Source organism: Uloborus diversus, chromosome 1 (genome assembly GCF_026930045.1).
Source record: "Uloborus diversus isolate 005 chromosome 1, Udiv.v.3.1, whole genome shotgun sequence".
Lineage (NCBI taxonomy): Eukaryota > Metazoa > Arthropoda > Arachnida > Araneae > Uloboridae > Uloborus > Uloborus diversus.
In genome coordinates this window covers 51,984,838-51,998,196 of record NC_072731.1, presented here as the reverse complement: position 1 = coordinate 51,998,196, position 13,359 = coordinate 51,984,838, and the positions used below count along the sequence as shown (strand labels likewise).

Sequence of the window (13,359 nt, the reverse complement as noted above, 5' to 3'; positions counted from 1 at the left end):
GTTAAATTTCAGAAAAGAGGCCTTTATACTTTTTGCGGCATGAGTTTAGAAAAAATTAAACTCAGAAAAAAATGCGGAAAAAAGGTTTTTTTTTTCTCCAAAAATTCATAAAAAATACAAAAACTGCTTCAACTGCAAAAACTTTTTTTTTTGTTATCATACCTCAAAATAAATTTCTTATATTTTAGTAGAAAAATATTTTTCTGGTGCAATTGGTTTATGATCTGTTTGGTAGAAAATACTAAAAACTGTTAAAAATTGCATAAAACACTGAATAACTGTTTTTCTAATTAATATATCAATGTAAATTATAGCCTACGGCCTTCTTCAATAATAGGACTACTCAACACAAAAATAATTTTTGAATTCGAACCAGTAGTTCTTGAGATAAGCGCGCTCAAACAAACAAATACTTCAGCTTTATACGATTAGTATAGATATAAAAAAAATAGTAATAAACTACACACCCTTATCCACATCGATGTTTTCCGTTGAATAAGAAAATCGAAAATAAAAATTTTTCAATCAAAAACAATTGAAAATCCTTCATTTATAAATTAATTATTTTTTAAACGAACGGGTAATAAATGCTGAAAACTTTCCCGCCTGCTGCCGGGTTCGAACCCCAGACCCTAGGGTTGCTAGCAGAGCGCTTTACCGACTGAGCTATTAGCCATTAACGATGTTTTAGATTTGCGGCGTTAAGGTACATCAGTCTTACTATTGAAGTCTAAGATGGAAATAAATTTTTTGATAATGTTCGTTTCTATATGTTGCGTTTCGACAACAATTGGTTTTCTGTTCATATTAATTAAGAATCAATACAAAATACAGGAACATTGGAAGAGAACAACGTCTAGAGATTTTAAGAGAGAATCTCTCCAACAAACAATTTTCTTTTCGAATAAAAAAGTGTATTCACTGGCATGGAAGAAGGAAATAGTAAAAACATTTGAAATATATATTATCTTATGTAATTACCCCAATAGATTTTATACGCTAAAAGTGGACATTTTCGCATATGAATGTCTTCTTTATTCATATCTGTCCCATTTTGCTGGATCACTTTTTAAAGCACTTTAATACAATAGAAAACATGTAAATAATGATCTCATCAAAAACAACCCTGTTGTAAAAATTTCTCCTGCCAAGAAAACCTTTAACTTTTCTGCATAAAAAAGAAGGCCTTCACATCCTAAACCCCAAAAACCCGCAGCCTTAAAAAGTTATGATATCTAATTTGGCCGCCAAGTATCTCTGCCAAACTATTATCCTCCCTCTTCTCCTGTTTCATCACACCTACTTAAATTAGAACCTCCTCCCACTTCCAACTCAGAAATATGGATAGATCCTTTAAATTGTTTATCCTGTTTGGCGGGAAGCTTTGGGTTGTGTTTGGGTGGTGCAAGCTGTTGCTTGCTGCGCAAAAAGCTTCCCACCAAGCAAGTTGAACAATTTAAAGTATCTATCCATATTTCTGAGGAGTTGGAAGTGGGAGGAGGTTCTAATGGAAGTAGGTGTGATGAAACAGGAGAAGAGGGAGGATAATAGTTTGGCAGAGATACTTGGCGGGCAAACTAGATATCATAACTTTTTAAGGCTGCGGGTTTTTGGTGTTCAGGATGTGAAGGCCTTCTTTTTTTATGCAGAAAAGTTAAAGGATTTCTTGGCGGGGAAATTTTTACAACAGGGATGTTTTTGATGAGATATCACATCTTTTTGCATTGATATTATTACTTTGTCTGTATTTTTAGAATCGAGAATTTTCAATTGAAACAACGCTGTTTTGTGTTTTTAAGGAACAATAATGGCAAGCCTGATTTTACGTCAAGTTATTTTCTGACCATTTAGATTCTATGTTCACTTTGAGAGAATTTTGCAGTTTAAATTTTATTGCAATCCTTGTATCCTCTCTGTTGCAAAGAAAACTTCTTGGATAATAAAATACTATATTTTAAATTATATTGTTTTCGAGTATTTTACAACGTCGCAATAAATGCTATTAGTTTCTTTATTTGACGGATTAGTCAACATTTTCATGAAGGTTTTTTTTTAAAAATGTTTTACAGCTTGCGGCTATTTTAATCTAGCTTTTCACTTTTAATTTAATGACTTTTTTTCTTAAATCGTATACTATTTTACGTTTTATGGGATAATTTTTATTGTTTGGAGATTTATCTTTCTTTTGATGGAAGTCTTCGTCCTGTTTAATACCTAGTTTTGTTTAAACGTTCATTAAAAAAGCGAAATAACGCATTATCAACAAGCGAAAAAAAAGAAAAGAAGCCATTAAATATTTTAAATTTGAATGTGTCAGAAGATCCTATACAACTGTACTCTACGACAAATCGTGGATATCCCAAATTTACCACAGCGACTGCGCATGATGCGCGCGAACTTAGCTCATTAAAAGTCTTGCTTAAATTAATTACAAAAATTTTGTCTGCCAAACCCGCAAAACACGGATATCCACACATGTATTTCATATATTTTCAATTCATAATCTCTTATGTTTGTGAAAAATGCATTAATTTAGAAAATAAGCAAACCAAGAAAAATTACTCTTTTTCGCTTTTAATCATAAAGTTGTATCATATTCATATGCGTATAGTTTCATATAATATGTCAAGCAAAATATTCTAATGGTTTCACACCAGTTTCGCACCGACATTTAAAAATTTTTCCCCTCTTAAATATATCAAAACTGAAAAAAGGGGGGAAGGAAATTTCGTATCGACAAAACTTGTGGAGGGGGGGGGGACCGCATCCTAATCTTACTCATTAATTTGTTTCTCTGCTTAAATACAAACAAACAATATGGAATCTTAAAACAGAAAGCCTAATGAGTCCACGCGCATGCACGCCTTGATTTAATTTCATATCCTGAAATGATCCCTTCTCCCTCATTCCCTTTATGAATAACTGTTAGATCTGTTTTAACCCAGCAATTGCCCTCAGAGATTAACAAACCCAATGAGCTAAGAAAGTACATAAGAATTCAGGGGAAATTAGTGATTTTCAAACTTTAATTGCGCCGGCCCATGATGTCCCTATGAGTCGAATTTTTGTATGTGTACTCAATGGTCCCCAAGAATAAGTATACAAAAAATCATTACAATAGCCCTCCGGTGGGCTGTGGCAGAACCCCGGGAAGATGCAATTTGGGGGGTAAAAACGAGGGGGGAGGGGGTCAAATGGCACAAAAGGCACATTAGTAAGGCACGAGGAATGTGTGTGCGAAAATTCAGCTTGATTCCTTTCATCGTCTGGGCTGCAGCCCTGTGAAAGAAAGCAAAAATTTTGAAGAGCGATTTTCTAATTTAAATTCCTCCTCCCCCTGATATTCCAGGGGATTATATTTTTGTTTACGTCGTCACGGGCCACTAGAGATTGAGTATACCAAAAATCAACTCCGGGGGTCTTCATAGGGCTGAGATACAGAGGGGTGAAAAACCCAGAAAACCCCAACTTGTTCTGTCGTGTAAACTGTACTTAGTCGCGTTTATTTTCTTTCGTCTTTCTTGGCGGTGGATTTGCTTTTGTTGGCTGCTGACGTTTGGTTTCCTTAGCGCTAGATATTTGGTTTTCTTGGCAGCCGGGACGTTCCAGCGTCACGTGATCACAAAACTTATACATAATGTTAGAAAAAAAATCGTTTTCTGAAGATTGTTACTGGGATTCCTCTTTCGACCGCCGCCTGAGAAGGACGTCTTTCTACCTCCTCCTGCCTCGCTACGGATCGACTCACGTTTTCTCCCACCCCCGGCGCGGGGTTTCACTCATCACCGCCAGTGGCGGAGTAGGCTTGTCTCCCTTCCCGGTAGTAGCCCGTTGGTTTACCGCGGCCTATTGAGATAGGTCCGGTACATCCTTCCGGCCAACCCGGGTAGATCCTGCTCGGTCCTTTTCAGGACCAAAACGAGCAACTCTCTCATAAGAGTTTCCCTGATTTCATGACAGATGATGGCTGCAACTGATGATTCATCCAAGGACTGGAAATATGAGGTAAGTCATGTTGGAGTTGATTACCCCCTCCCCACCCTTGACATTACCTCTATTGAGGACCTTATCTCCAAAATCAATTTGTATTCTCTCGAAACACAGGACCTAGGTACTCTTGGTCAATGTGACCACAACCTACGCATTATCTGTGATTACTTCGACAAGAAAATTCAGAACTCTGACGATTCAGAATTGAAATTTGCTTTACTAAGCAATAAACACAGAGCAATGAACTCTCGGGTTTCCCTTTCACACTATATCAATGGTATTCAGCACGAAAATGCTCGTCTCAGGGAAGAGCAATTGCTAAATCGAATACATAACATGGAAAGGAAATTTGAATCGTTTAAAGGCTCTTCCACTTCCAAGGCTAAACACCCCACGGATTCTATCCAATTATCGAATCAGTTTGATGCTCTAGCATCCACCGATAATGAAAGTGTTACTTCAAATGTAAAGAAAACAAAAAAAAAAAACAGAAGAAAAAAAGCCGAAACATTAAAGACTAAATCTTGTATTGTCAGCAACGAATTGGCAAATATCAATTTGGCCGCCGACCGTGGCATAACTGTAACCATTGAACATCAGGAACAGCCTACAGTGAGTGACAATGTACACATTAACACTGCATTGGCTAAAGAAGTTGAAGACTCTGAGATTGAAACAATTGCTGATTTCTCACACCCCCATCTGGTTATGGATGACAATAACGAATTTCAAGCACAAAAACTTAAACGCAGTAACAGAGTTCCCCCAATAATCATCGACAATTTAGTCAACCCTGTTAAATTTGCTGATTCCATCAATGACATGACTGACTCAAAAATTACTATAAAGTTCACTGGTACTAAATATATTATAAATCCTCCCACAGATGAGGCATACAGAATAATTGTCAGACACCTCAACGACTCAGATATCCCATTCCACACTTACACCTTCAGCGGTGAAAAATGTCTCAAAGTGGTCATTAGAGGTCTCCCTGGAGACACGGACCCATCATTTATAAAGGATAAGTTGGCAGAAATAGGTCTTCACCCTGACAAAATCACACACATGCATGGTCGTGATAGAAAGCCTCTCCCACTATTCCTTATTAATTTACCTCGTACAGAGGACAACAATAGAATCTACCACGTAAATTTCCACGGATTCTTCCACATCAAAGTGGAATCCTTGCGACTCAAGTCCTCCCCCACACAATGTTACAGATGCCAGGAATTTGGTCACTCCAGCAATAACTGTAACAAACAGTTCAAATGCCTAAAATGTGCACAATCGCACCCTACTAAGGATTGCATTACACCCAAGGATACTCCGGCTAAATGCGCCAATTGCAGTGGTGATCACACGGCCAACTACAGGGGCTGCCCTAAACGACCACCTAATAGGGATCACCCTACCAATCCCACTCATAATCCACTCAATGCTGTCAACAATCAAAACAAACTCCCAAGTTACTCTGAGATGCTAAAAACTACCACCACTGCTCATAGCCCTCAAGAATGTACTGAAAATAAACCAAATGAAATTCATGACGTTATAAAGCTACTGAAACACTTTCAAAATATTCCCTCCATTCCTTTAAGAATGTTGGGAGAGGCTTCCCAACATTCTTAAAGGAATGGAAATTCTAATGAGGGATTTGTGTACTCTCAGCACTACTTTTGCCCATGGCTAGTGTTCCCAATTTTTCTATTTGTTCTTGGAATGCAAACGGCCTCTTCTCTAAAAGAAGGGAGGTCGCGGATTTCCTTATTGCTCACTCTCCTGATATTTTTTGTGTCCAGGAGACCCACCTGAATGGTTCTCAGAGGGTCTTCTTTCCCAATTATATTTGTCATCGTATTGACCGCACCACAAATCGTGGTGGCGGTACTGCGATTTTTGTTAAGCTGAGTATCAGACATTATGTTCGCCCAGTCCTCACCTCCAGCTTCGAGAACACTACGATTATTTGTTCACTTGACAACTCTAATATCACTATTTCATCTATTTACATCCCTCCTAATAAGCCATTCATCGATTCGGATTTTGACAATATTTTCATGCTCAGTCCATCCACCATTTTGATTGGTGATTTTAATTGCAAGAACCAGGTCTGGTCTGACGGCCTTCCTAACTCCAACGGCGATAAGTTGCTTACTTACACTGTCAATCATAGTGTTGACATTTTAGCCCCTGACACTCCCACTCACTTTGGGAATTCTACCAACTCTACAATTGACTTGCACTGCTCAAGAATATTCTGAATGTTACCCATATTACTGCGGTTACGGAGCTTAGCTCCGACCATTGAACCATTCTATTGGATTTTAGACTCTTACATCGCCCTGCCACGGACTCTATTACAATTCGCACTACCAATTGGAACTCCTTTACTACCATCCTTCAGGACAAGATCCAAGGTAATCCTTCCATCCATAATACCAACGACATTGAAACTTGTATCAAGACATTCACTGAGAACATCCAATTTGCACTGGATAGGTCCACCACCACGAAAATTATCCACAAAAATCACACTAGGCTCCCTGCTGATATTATCTCCATCATTAAACATAAAAATCGAATAAAAAAACACTGGCATAACTCCAAAGACCCTGCTCTTAAAACTGTTCTTAACAATCTCCAAAAAGAAATAAAAACACTGACTGACAAGTACAAAACTAAAACCTTCAATGACTACCTTGATTCCCTGGAAAACAATACCAAGGATTTCTTTTCGCTGGTTCGTAAATCACTACTAAGAAGCAAGTTATCCCCTCCCTTCATATCTCTGATAACGAGCTTGTCTATACAAACCCTGATAAAGCTAATTTAATTGCTAGCACCTTGGAAATTTTTTTTACACCAACCCTCAAGATGATGCTGTGAATAGCAATACTCTGATTAGTAACACTATCAAGGAATTCCTTGAGAATCCCCCTCCCCTTGCTGATACCATTCCAATCATTACCCCCCTTGAAATTATGATCGGTATTAAGGACCTCCCCAACAGGAGGGCTGGTGGTGAAGATAATATTAAAAATATCCACCTCCAACATCTCCCACTTAATGCTATTACGTATCTCACCAAAATCATCAATAAGATCTTCGGACTTGGATATTTCCCGAACTATTGGAAGAATGCAATTGTTATTCCTATCCCCAAGCCCAACACTGAACACTCTTACCCACAAAATTACCGTCCAATCAGTCTACTTTCCTCCATCTCCAAATTAGTAGAGAAAGTCCTTCTTAAAAAAATCAAAGATTTCATTAACTCAAACAACATCATCCCCAACTTCCAGTTTGGGTTTAAGGAAAAACACTCCACCATCCACCAACTTATCCGTATGGTCAACTATATCCAAAACAATAATAATAATACCAAATTTATGGTGGGAGTCTTCTTTGACATTAGCAAGGTTTTTGACAGAGTCTGGCATGAAGGACTCTTATTCAAACTCATCAATCTTAAATTCCCAAATTACATTATTCATATTCTGAATCATTACCTCCACAATCGTACCTTCCAAGTGAAAATTCTCGACAGTTTCTCTGATAAACACACTATCAGGGCTGGTGTACCACAAGGTAGTGCCCTGGGATCCACCCTCTACAATATTTTTATCCATGACTTCCCCTCTAATGAGGACCATCTCACTTGCCTTTTCGCAGACGACACCAGCATCATGACAACCGACTACTGCAAAGGCTTCGCTAGGCATCGTCTCCAAAAATATGTCAACATCATTACTCAGTACCTAAACAAATGGCGTATAGCCATCAACACTGGCAAAACTCAAGCAATTTGCTTCTCATCTAACAACATCAAAAATTATCCCAAAAAAATCATGGTGGGAAAAGACACTATCCCATACTCTAAGAATGTCAAGTACTTGGGCGTCTATCTTGACAGACGGCTCAGGTTCAATTATCACATTGAACAAGTTATCAAAATGGCCAATGTCAAAATGGGCTATTTATACGCTCTCCTTAATAAAAATAACTCACTGAACACTAAAAGCAGACTACTACTTTACACCACGATCATTCGCCCTGCTCTCATATACAGTATCCCCTGCTGCAGCTGCTAGTAACATCAAAAAAATTCAAATTCTCCAAAATAAAATTCTCAGGAGAATTTTTAGAGCTCCATGGTTCGTCTCCAATAAAACCCAGCATAAGGACCAGGGCTGCGGAGTCGGAAGGAAAATAGCCGACTCCGACCCCGATTCCGACTCCGGGGTTTCGAAACACCCGACTCCGACTCCAACTCCGACTCCGACTCCGGCTTTTTTATTTATTTATTTTTCAATTCAACCCCTATCCCCCTCATGAGAAGGGAGGAAAACCTCTATACAGAGATTGAAATATTAATTTGTTTCTTATGAAATTTAAGCGCTGTATTTTTTTTGTAAAATTAAGAAGCATACAACGTCATAAATTGAATTTGAAAATCAAATTGTTCCAATAATTACGATTTTAAAATTGAAATCACATAATCATCCTATTGTTAAAAAAAATTGAAAAGGTTTAACTTGCTCCCCATTAATGTTTAACGAATAGATGTTGATCAAATCGTGTGATTTTCAAAAACGCTTTTTTTGCTAAGTCAAAAAACCTTTCTAGAGCGAGGGCGGTCCGCTCCGGCCGAGATCCATCTGGTGGGTGACACCTCAAGTATATTTCAGAGTTTATAAAAACAATACACATACTTTAATTCTGCAAAAAAAATCCCCAATAAATTTGAAATTATATTTCATCTATAAAATTTCAACGAAAATAAGGCACTATACTTGTATTGAGGGAAAATATGGGGTACATGTACGCTTGGAGAAAATTTTACAGAAAATGCGGCAATATACAGCTTTGTACAAATAGCTTTTCTTTTTCCTATAATTATTCCCTCAATTTTTAATTTTAATTTTACTGGCTGCTTTAGAATTAATCTTGAAATGAAGATTTTAAGATTAACTGCAATTATTTGAGTGTTGTAACCAAGATATTTGTTCTATTTCATACTTTTGTTGAGAATCAAGCTTGTAGATGTTGTCCTTAAATTGAAAAGACAGATATATTTTATCATGTCTTTTAGATTTGCGCCTTTGCACGCCAACACTAAGTTGAATTACAGAACACCGTAAGATACCTCTCGAACTACGGGCTCCAACTTGCTCAAGGGGTACATTCCTTTTACAATTTTATAACTGAGGTCGAAGTAAAAAAAATGTTATTATTGTTGTTTTAAAGTGATTTTAAAAAATTTTATTATTGTTGTTTTAAAGTGATTTTAAAAAATTTTATTATTGTTGTTTTAAAGTGATTAAAAAAATATAAAATGTTAGGTAAGAAAACCGTGCTCACAGTTGCTATTATTTCAAGAATGTTGAAAAACAAGCAAACTAGGGAACAGCGTAGGAAGCTATTACAGAAAATTCGATGAACAATCAAGCCAGCTGGTTATTAATGACAGTTGTTTTCTTATTAGTAGGCTTTTATACATGTAATCGAATCAACTGGTAGTCAGTTTTTCAAAAAATGCCAGGAGAGTCAGCGAAAATTAAAGAAAAAAAAGTAGACCGGAGTCGGAGTCGGCATATTTTCTACCGACTCCGACTCCAACTCCTTTACGCCAAAATCAGTCCGACTCCGACTCTTCGACTCCGACTCCGACTCCGACTCCACAGCCCTGATAAGGACTCGGGGATATATTACATCAAAAACTATATTGTTGACACCACCACAAACTTCTTCACCAAACTTGGTTATCACGATAACCCACTGATCTTCGATCAAATCTTCTTCACATTTAATTCTGGCGGCAAAAATATGCCGTCGGATGCTATGTTCATCTGTTGATGATACTTGTTTGCTTAGGTTTTGCCTAAGCTCTTTTCATTCTCGGCTCTGATAGGACTAGGCCTATCAGTTTTCATTCCACTTGTACATTCGATGTAAATACTTGTATATACTCAGTTCTTATCATATTCCAGATTATTCAATTCTCCTGTCATTTCAATTATGTAATCCCTGTAAATATGTATATAGTGTGGCACTGAAAAGATTCCTTTTTTTTTCTCCATCCCCCCCCCCCCTCACACCATTTCAAATCAACTCCTTCATGACTTTCCCTCATAAAGGGTAAATGAGCTCCGCTCTGGCCCATATAAATTCCTATCTGTATCTGTATCTGTTTTCTGAAGAATTTTCTTTTTGTAATTCAATCTTTCCGTCATAAAAAAATTGAGACTTGCTCGAGGCAGTCGTGGCGGAGTGGTTAAGGCGTTGGACTAGAAATCTATTGGGGTCTTCCTGCGTAGATGCGAATCCTGCCGACTGAGAGATTCTGATTCGTTTTACATAACTAACTGGACCGGATGAAGTTTTAGATCTGCGGCGTTAAGGTACATCAGTCATATTATTGAAGACTAATACTGAAGTAAACTTTTTAATAATTTTTAATGTTCGTTTCTATTTCTTGTTTCGTTTCGACAATAATTGGATTTTTCTTCATACTAATAAAAAATCAACACAGCAACATTGAAAGAGAACAACGTCTAGAGATTTTGAGTGAGAATGTTCCCAACAAACAATTTTTTTCGTTCAAAAAAGTGTGTTCACTTACATTCAAGATAGAAACAGTAAAAATCTTTAAATTATACATTATCTAACGCAATTAGTCCAGTAGATTTTATACGCTGAAAACGGACAATTTCGCATATGTATGTCTTCTTTATTCATATCTGTCAAATTTGATAGTTCACCTTTTTTTTTTTTGCATTTATGTACTACAGAAAATAGTACAGTAAAATTAGGCCAAAAAATGGCCAAACCCAAACATCCAAAAAAAAAAAGGTGAAACCTGTTGCAAATTACTTCTTACACTTCCAGCAAGAAGGGGTAAAATGTCCCAGCACTTTGCGCGTCGGGTTTTGGGGGGAAAGGGGGACGAAATAATCCTCTATTTAAATAAAAATAATTTTTATTACTTAAAAAAAATTCTCAAACCTCGCAGAAACCACTCTATAATAGTAAAATAATAAACTCTCACAGAAAAAAATTCTAATTAACAAGAGTGCACAGGTGGGGGGATAGAGAGGGGGGGGGGATTTGCGTCATTGGAATTTTTAAGGCAGTTTTTTCAAGGGGTATTTCTTTCTTTTTTGAGGGCTTTTATTCTGGATGTGTACTCCGTCACACGTAAGGGGTGGCCATCGCTTTTTTTGGGGGGGAGGGGGGAGACCCTGAATTTGCATTCTAAAATCAACGATTGCAGTTAAGTTTACGAAAAAATTTCCCTGATTTAACTTTTCCCCAAGCACAAAATGCCACACTATGATATAGTAATGTCAGAAGGATAATTCTAAAAGATCTAAGCGAGCTCAGTAACCAAATTATTTGTGACTGGAGTTATTAAACTGTTTAGAGCGCTGGAAAACCAAATTCCTGTGCAGCATAAAAAGTCCAAATTGACTAAAGTTTCTCTGCTTCTTGAATAATTTACTTCAACTTTTCTACAATCTTTTGCCATCATCGTAAGGGACAAACCGAAATTGCCAACAGTGAGACGGGCAATGCTGCAATTCTGCACCCTCTATGTCGGTGGAGGTTCTGATTTGCAAACACCAAGCTGCCTCTCTTTTACGCAGCAGGTTATGTGAATTATGCTAAATATGCAGACATATACTTGCAACACTATCTGAAACTTTTGATTACATTATGCGATAAAAAATTTTTGATCAAATCAAACATCAGCTAAAACATCAGCTATCCAACGATCTAACGCAGTGACAAATTCAGGTGGTCTAGAACCTGTAGTGATTCAACGATAGAATAAGTCTTGATGAGAGCAATGAGCAATACAACAATAGAATGCTAAATATTTACACCTTTTTGTCTCCCAGTTTGAAAATCACAATCCGTTTCTAAAGCCCCCAGAAGTTTCTTCCCTCTCAAGTTGGTAGTGGTATTGCTCGCTGATGATAAGGTGAGTTGCGATGAGAACTTTAATATTCGGGTAGTAACATCAAAGGATAATGAAGGCAAACAATTTTGTGGCATTTCTTTGTAAAGGAGGTAAGCAGTTAAGTCTTTAGCTTCTGTTACGAGAGTAGTTACTATCTGTAAAGATGTGTAAGCCCAAACAATCTTTTACACCTAATGGTATGAACAGTAAAGATGGAATAACAAATTGCTAAAAACTTCTTTTACGAGTTATGCGCTGATTCTCCATCAGTATTCGATGAATCTGGTTTCAGAAGGAAAGAAATCCTGTATCGTTAAAGTGCTATTACTGAAGCAAAAGTTTCATTCACCATCACAGAACGAACTGCTGGTGTCATATATGAGGCATTGAGATGCATAGGGATGTAAGTGGACCTTTTCAAGTTTTGAATAAAACGCTTTTAAAGATAAGATCATAGGTAGACTTTCATTGATTTTCTTTTCTAAATCATGCTGTACAGAAGCAACTACCAGGTCTACTAGTACTATTTCTTGCCCAAAGATAGAGGAGAGGTTCACCAACCATTTGTACTGGTTATCTCCAAATTTTTAATTTTGCCACTGACATCCCTTTGCGTCTCAAATACCTGCTTGATCATATTTTTGGTAATGATCTGTAAGCTTCAAGGAAATATGCCAACAATGCAGATTATAAAGGTCACTTGTAAGTATGAGAAAGCTAGTGTCGTTTTTGATGGGTGCAAAGAAAGCACCACAGAAATATAATCTGCGTCCTACTACAACAGCCAAGCCTTCTGCTCTAGAAGACTTTCTGCGTCTCAAATCTTGTGCTTGCTCTGAGGGGTACATTGGATATAGTATTTATTTAAAAAGTCTGAAAGTGGACTGAAGTGCTCAATTATATGCACAAACTGTGTTAGACATAGCTGCAACAATAACGATTTTGCTGAGGATCTAGATTCCAAAAAACATCTTGACAACGAAGACTTTTTGTTACAAGCTTAGGAGAAATCATTTGAAAGCAAAAAACAGTTCAGCGTAATTTTTCTGGCTATTTAATCAAATATGTACCATCAGAGGGGGTGGGGGGGGGGAGGAAGGATAATATTTTAGTACATAATTTCATTTTGGGAAGAGAGCTACTGTTCTCATGGGGCGGACAGTCCTGATATAATGCATTTTAGATTTGCATGAAATAATACTTCTACTTGAAATAAAGGGGGGGGGGTGAAGATTTATTTTATTTGGCGGAGGGGGGGTGCTGTAGCTTTGAGAGGAAGTGCACCATCGCTCTTGGAAGATGGACACTCTTGATTTCTAACTTTAACTTAGCATAAAATAATGTTTCCATATGAAGTATATGGAGGGGGGTTCGGGGGTACTGCTTCGTTTTACGGGGATGGG

At 37.4% G+C, this 13,359-nt stretch overlaps 1 protein-coding gene across 1 annotated transcript in view; it reads left to right on the top strand.

Annotated features, from left to right (window-relative positions):
• Positions 1–13,359, top strand: part of LOC129229599 (retinol dehydrogenase 12-like) — a 504,643-nt gene that overhangs the window by 55,598 nt on the left and 435,686 nt on the right. The window lies entirely within an intron of this gene.